This window comes from Mastomys coucha, unplaced genomic scaffold, assembly GCF_008632895.1.
Source record: "Mastomys coucha isolate ucsf_1 unplaced genomic scaffold, UCSF_Mcou_1 pScaffold23, whole genome shotgun sequence".
Classification (NCBI taxonomy): Eukaryota; Metazoa; Chordata; class Mammalia; order Rodentia; family Muridae; genus Mastomys; species Mastomys coucha.
Genome location: NW_022196906.1, coordinates 61,494,539 through 61,502,057, shown reverse-complemented (window position 1 = coordinate 61,502,057; position 7,519 = coordinate 61,494,539). Strand labels below are relative to the sequence as shown.

Sequence of the window (7,519 nt, the reverse complement as noted above, 5' to 3'; positions counted from 1 at the left end):
TTCCCCCCCACCCCCACCCCCCCAGTGCATTTCCTCAGTCCTTGCCCTGTCTTAATCTAGTCAGTTAATAATGTCAACCCTGCCCCTGGAACCCCAGAGTGTGATAGGCAAGGCTCTTCCTGTTCTCTGCTTGAAATGCCCAGGAGGATGCTAACCAATGCTAGGGCTTAGCCGTGCTGCTCTGCAGACCAACAGCATTCCATCACTTGCTAACCTTTTAGAAACAGACTCTAGGGCAACTTCTAAGATCTTCAGAGCCAAAATCTGAATCTCATCACTTTGCAGTGATGTGTACATCCCCATACAAAGAGCCTTAACCTAGACTTACTGTGTTCTTTGCTCTGTGTATGGTGCCGAGGGTGTGACTTAAGGCCAGGCACATGTTGAGCACATGCTCTCTGAGCTACGCTGCCAGTCACACACTGCCTCTTTCTGGAGTCTTTTTGCCTTTTCATCGGGAATGTAGGATTTTTGCTACTCTAGGGACAAGAATATTTCTCTTGATTAGAGCAACCACCTCTCCAGGTGATTTCTATGTGCAGCTAGGGGTGAGAGCCACTGCTGTAGTTTTCAGGACAGCTTAGGATTTTCATAAAGCAAAGTCCAGAAAGAACTACAGGCTACCATCATGTACTTGAGAACTTGAGATACACACCACACACACACACACACACACACACACACACACAGAGAGAGAGAGACAGAGAGAGAGAGACAGAGAGAGAGAGAGAGAGAGAGAGAGATACTGTAGAAGAACACAACAAACAGGACCTCAAGTGGTGCTTGATGTTGGACTTGCCAACCTCAAGAACAGAGTGGTCCTTTTTTCTTTTTTTTTCCCTTGAGACAGGGTTTCTCTGTGTAGCTCTCTGGCTGTCCTGGAACTCACTCTGTAGACCAGGCTGGCCTCCAACTCAGAAATCCACCTGCCTCTGCCTCCCAAGTGCTAGGATTAAAGGTGTGCGCCACCACCGCCTGTCCTCCCCCTTTTTAAAAAAGTATCTTCATCTATTGTTCTTCTTATATAGTTTTTTGTTTGTTTGTTTGTTTGTTTGTTTTTGAGACAGGGTTTCTCTGTATAGCCCTGGCTGTCCTGGACTTTACTCTATAGACCAGGCTGGGCTCAAACTCAGAAATCTGCCTGCCTCTGCCTCCCAAGTGCTGGGATTAAAGGTATGTGCCACCACTGCCTGGCCTTATATAGTCATATATATATTATTTATTTACATTTCAAATGTTATCCCCTTCCCAGTTTCCCCTCCGAAAACCCTCTACTCTATCCTATCCTCTGTCCTCCCTGCTTCTATGAGAGAGTTCCCCAACCTAGCCATCCACTCCTGCCTGATTGCCCTAGCATTCCTCTGCACTGGGGCATCAAGCCTCCACAGGACCAAAAGATGCTCCAACATATAACAAGGATGCATGCTCCACTCTGTTCATAGCAGCCTTATTTATAGTAGCCAGAAGTTCAGTAGTCTCTTTTTAAATGTTATATATAAACAAATCCAGCCAGATGTGATGGGTGTGGCTGTAATTCCAGCATTTAGGAATCAGTGGCAGAATTACTGAGAGGGTTCCAGGCCAGCCTGGGCTTCAAAGTGAGACCCAGTCTCAATAAACAAACAAATCTAACTTTAGTAGCCAGATGAGATCTAGATTCTAGCCTGCCAGCCTTCCAGGGTCAGGTCTCTGGCCTTCTCCTCATCTCCCCTGCCATTGTTGTCTGCAAACCTTCTCACTGTCTGCCCAAACCACCAGGGAAGAAATCGAGCTACTTATTTTGAGCCATATGAAGGTACTCTCTCAAAGCTTATGGTGATCCTGCAGCCCACAGTAAAGATGTTTTGAGGTCAGCATAAATGAATGGCTGGAACCTCTCCCTTTTGTGGACTCTTATTGCCTACATTAATCACTTCTTAATAACCACCGCTGTCCCATGCACACTTTGTCTGTATTCTTTTGATTAAAATTCCACATACCACTCAAAGGTCAGGGTTTGTTCTCTCCTCAGATGCTAGCAATGAGCTGTGCAAGCCTGCTGCTTGACACAGTCGACTTGACGGCTGCTCTTTGTGGACTAGCCGTGTGATTCAGCTAGATTCCTTCTAGTTTCAACTTTTCTGGATCTTTCCTGATGAATGCCATTTATTATTCCTCCCTTAATTTTTTTGGATGAAGAAAAAAAAAGACCTCTGAATTCTGGGTACTCTCCAGTTAATTCATTTCTAGAATCAGAAGAATAATCTGTACTTGTTTGGGGATTGATGACATCACAATAAATGTGGCTTCTTCTCTTGGGAAGTGTGCTTAAGCAAAATAAATGGAATTCTTTCTGGTTTTCCCTTAGCTAAAAGCTGATCAAAAGGGAGTAGTTAAAGGGCTCAAAGTGTTAAGAAGAATGAATGGTGCTTTCATTATTTACAGCGAAAAACCTCACTATTAATGGAATGTCTGTAACATACAGAGGGCAGACAATGTAAACCTCTCTCCTGGGAGCATGGAGACTTAACTGAAACCCATTTTCTTGGCTATAAAATGAAGTGTGTGTGTATAGGTATGCCTATATGTGTGGGTGCACATATGTTATATGCACATGTGTGTATGTATGTACAATGTATATGCACATGAGAGTGTGCATGTGTGTACAATATATATGCACATACATGTGCATGTGTGTACAAGCCAGAGGTCAAAATGTACAAGTTCCTCAGGAGCTGTCTATCTAATTTATTGAGACAGTGTCTTTTTACTGGGTCAGTTGGGCTGCCTGACTGCAGAGCTCTGGGGGTCCTCCTGTCTCCCCAGTTCTGGCTTTTTATGTGGATGCTGGGGATCATAAGTCTTCGTGCTTAAGTGACAAGAACTTTACCCACTATCACTTCAGTCTCCTAAACTAAAAATAATTTCATAAAGCATTTCATCAAATGAAACAGTGCATAGTATAAATGCTAACTACAATTCGTTGTGCTTGTTGACTTTTTGAGAAAGAGAGAGAGAGAGAGAAAGAGAGAGAGAGAGAGCCTCTACATAGCCCTGGCAGTTCTAAAACTCACTATGTAGACCAGCAGGCTGGCATGGAACTTACAGAGATCTATCTGCTTCTGCCTTCTGAGTCCTGGGAATAAAGGCATGTGCTACCACACCAAATGCTTGCCAACAATTGAAAAAACTAGCTTGGGAAGTGGTAAGATGGCTCCGTGGGTAAAAGTACTCATGATGGAAACCTAACAAAAGGTAGAAGGAGAGGAATAACTCCACAAAGTTGACCTCTGACATCCACCTGCATGCTATGGTAAGCATGTGCACGTACATGTGCACAATGCACATATACAAATACATACATACATACGTACATACATACATACATACATAATTCAACAATAACAAATAAAAATAAGTTTAAAATTAAGCTATCACCTCCTGGTGGTACAGGTTTATACTCTCAGCTACTTGTGAGACTCGGGCACAAGAATTGTAAGCTCAAGGTTGCATGCGACACCAAGTGAATTCAAGGCCAGCCTGAGTGATCAGAGACCTTATCTCATAACTAAATTCTTGCTCTTTTTCAGGACTAGGTTTCTACCTTGTGTCACAGTGCTTGTCTAGTGTGCATGAAGCTGAGGCTCAATCCCAGTACCAAAGAAGGAAGAAGTGACTTAGGCCTCTGCATCTTATATTGTTGATGAGCTCTCTCATACGGACTTTAAAATCCATCGTCTTCACATTAGCTCCACCTTAAGTAACATTGTATTTTCCATCTGTACAAAGAACACATTTCATCAAAAGGAAAGAGACTGTTCTTTCAAGTTCCAGTAGGTGGCGAAAGGAGCTACTTGTTCTACATCTGCTGGCCAAGAAAGGTAGGTCATCTTTGTTTTAGGAGTCCTCCTGGTCTGCCTGGTCAGTGATAATGACTCCACACATAGCTATGTAAACAATTTCCTTCAGACACAGTCAATGGGTACCATCGGTTTTCCTAAAGAAGGTATACGGTGTATTAGTCAATTGATCATTAATTTAATTTACTCTCAGTATTTTCTCCTAAATATTACATTCATCTGAAACTAGTTAACTGAATTAAAATTACTTAAATTCCAAATTCCTCTTACACAAAAATGTCTCTACATGAAGCATAGGGTCTAAACATGTCAAATTATGAAGATGTCTTGTTCAAGCATCCAGTAGAGGCCTCTTGTTATGAATGAGGCCAGCTGAGCAGGCTTTGTATAATGTACAATCTCAAGAAATGACATTTGGTAAATGAGTTTGAGGCATACAAGGTTTATGTGTCTGGTCCATAGTTTTGCTCATTTCTGTTGTCCCATCATGCTGATATTGAACTATTGAAGGCCAGAGGAGGGTACCAGATCCCTCTGGAGCAGGAATTACAGATGGTTGTAAGCCACCTGACATGGGTGCTGGGAACCAAACTCTGGTTCTCTGCAAGAGAAGCAAGTGCTCCTTAACTGATAAGGTCATCCCTCCAGCCCTAGAGTACTGGTTTTGCAGGGTACAGGAGCCTGGTTGGGTTGCACAGGCAGGAGATGAAGGCCTAACCATTAATGACTCAGGGTCTGTGACGGGAACTGGGACTCACTCTTGTCATGAAAGCAGAAGCCAAGAAGTCAAAACTCACATTTTTTTTTTTTATTAGAGCAGGATGATTCACAGGGTAGCCTGTGTCCCCTGAACTACTGTAATAGGGTTCCTCAGAGCCTTTAGCTAGACACAAGACTTGCCTTTGAATATGGGGCAGGACTATACCTACATGTCAGAGTCCCTGATCTCCAGCCTGATCAATTGTTGGAGAAGCTGGATAGGACTTGGATGATCCTGTTATTTGGTGTTTGTTTGTTTCTGAAAAATACATGAACAGTATCAGCTGGAGGTACAGATCACCCTATAGAAAAAATTCCAGCCTAGACAAAACCTTGAGTGTAGCATCATAAATAATCCCACCCACTTCCCTACTTCACAAGAAAACATACCAGGAAATGACTAGATGAAGAGAGAACGTTGCTCTAGGATAAGCATAAATTTTTTTTACCTTTAATTTTACCAACAGAAAATTTCCCGTGTGCTTGCCACTAACAGGCCAGCATGACGAAAACACCAGGGTAGGCATCAAGCAGCAGATCCCTGGTTTGGCCCCTCTCCTTGCCTGCCTCTGGGCTTGGCTCTGGCTAGTTGAGTTTCAAGTAAAAGAGACCTCTCACACTTGCCTGGGCTGAAAGTGAGCTGAGCACCGGTCACGTGCCAGGGCCGAGCCCCATGGGAATAGGAACAAAATCCCGAGAGGTCACTGGGAATGGAGACGGCTATCCTCTGGCTGCCTCCTTTTCCCTCCCAGGGCAACCTAGTTTCTCATCTCTTCTCCCCGATACTTCTTTGGTCTCTTCTTTCCATAGCCCACTCGCCCTCGCTTCCCCGTACACGCGCTGGATAAGGCCTCACCTCCCTTTTATACGCTGCCCTACTTCTGAGGCCAACTGTGACTGACCAGAGTTCTCTGTCCCAATTCCAAATGTGGTAGAGAGAGAATCATTGTCTCAGGGTGGTTCTAGTGTGAGAGTGTCTGCCCCAACCATCTGTGGCCAGGGCAGCAGAGAGATCTGAGGTGACAGTAGTTCCTGTTGAGGGGCCTGGGGAAAGGAGGCATAGGCCAAATGGAACCCCACAAGGTACTACTCTGTCTTCCTAAGCATTATCGCTGCTTCCTGTGGCCCAGAAGTCCTCTCCAGGCTGTCCATTGCTGCTCTGTCTTCTCCATGAAACACAGAATGTTAATTGAAGATTGTTTGTTTGTTTGTTTGTTTATTCTAAGATGTTGTCTCACTGTGGAGCTTTGGCTGGCTTGAAACTTGCTTTGCAGATGTGGTCAGCCTCATACTCATAGAGATCCATCAGCTCTGTCTCCAAATGCTGTGGTTAAAGGCCTGTGCCGCCACGCCCATCGTTTATAGTGTCTTATAGAAAACATTTTCTCCATAATCTCAGGAAAAAAAAAAAGAGAGAGGCCATATTGATGTCTGTGGTCCATGCTGCCCCTGGGAACCGCATCCGGGTCTGTGGTTCTGCGGCAGTGAAGATTGGGGGAGGGCTGTTGATGTCTGTGGCCTGTGTTAATCATTTCATTGAATGCTTTGTAGATGTGCGTGGTCCTTGCTGCACCTGAAACCTTGTTGGAGTCAATGGTCCAAGTTGCCTCAGAGGCAATGTTGATGGCAGTATCTTGTACTGCCACCCGAGAGCTATGATGAGTGTCTTGGCCCATGCTGTGGAGAAGGGCTTTGTTGTTGATGTCCGTAGTCTATGCTGTTACCAGAGGCCATGCTGAGATCCATGAAATATGCTGATGCTGGAGGTCATATTGATGTCTGTGCTGCTGCTGGGGGTGGGGGAGGGGTGGGTAGATCTGGGTCCATAGTCCTGCTGCAATGCAACTAGGGGCTCTGTTGATGTCTGTGGCCTGTGTCACCACTGAAAGTCATGCAGATGTCCATGGACTGGGCTGCTCCTGGGGACTGTGTAATGGCACCAGAGACTGTGCTGAGGTCTGTGGCATGTGCTGATGCCAGAGGCCAGGTGGATGTTTGTGGTCCATGCTGTCGTGAGATGTGGAAGTTCATGATCCGTGCTCCTGCTGACTATAAAGGACAAGGAAGTTTCTACTGCAGTGGGATCGGTGACTTCAGACTCAGTTGAGAAAGGGAGACAGACATACAGGCTTCTGAGACAACCCCCTATCCCTTAAAAAAAAAATGTAACCACCTAGACAGGAAGCCATCAAAGAGATCTCGTAAAAATTGTAATAAGGGTGCTGAAGTGCAGCTCCTCACAATTGATGGCTACTGGTGGGGGTTCAGTTTGGGGAGGACTCATTTTTCTTCAAGGGGCTGGCCACAGGGAGTTTGAACATGCTCTAGTGACTATATGGACAACACAAATTGGACATTGTTTTTTTAATCTTTGGGTTTGGTGGGATGGGCAGAAGGCCACAGGGGTAGAGGGAAGACCTGGAAAACTGAGAATCAAGAGTGGTCAGGGAGCATTATGTGAAATTCCCTAATAATCAATACAAATATTATGTTTAAAATGTCTACAAAAAAGGCTGTATTCATGTGGAATAATCAAATCTGGAGATGAAGCATGGAAGGGAGAAAGTGTTTAAATGACAGGCATGTTAAGAACTCAGTTGACAAGATCTACATGTGCCCAGCAGCATGTTTTACAACCAACAAAACGAATACACAATACACAAGTAATTCATTTGCAAAGAGCCTTTTAACACAGAGCTATCATGTATAAGTAGGAATTGGTTTAATCGTACTTCGAGGAACCAAATAATAAAATCTGAAATTAGGGGTGAGAGGCAGAAAACCTGGAAGTCTTGATTCCAGTGGATTCCTGCCCCAGGTTTAAAAGACAGCATTAAAGGAGCTGTGGGCCAGGTTATTAAATCTGTTTCTAGGTTCAAAAAGCAACTGAGATTCCTTTTTCTATAATCTGGGGGGGGGGG

The 7,519-nt window shown here is 44.5% G+C and overlaps 1 long non-coding RNA gene across 1 annotated transcript in view; it reads left to right on the top strand.

The window, feature by feature from the left end:
- Window positions 1-1,715: 1,715 nt before the first annotated feature.
- Window positions 1,716-7,519, top strand: part of LOC116073351 — a 17,540-nt gene continuing 11,736 nt past the window's right edge. Inside the window, exons 1-2 of the long non-coding RNA XR_004111774.1 lie at window positions 1,716-1,795; window positions 3,570-3,860. This is a non-coding gene — a long non-coding RNA (uncharacterized LOC116073351). The remainder of the gene's footprint in view (window positions 1,796-3,569; window positions 3,861-7,519) is intronic.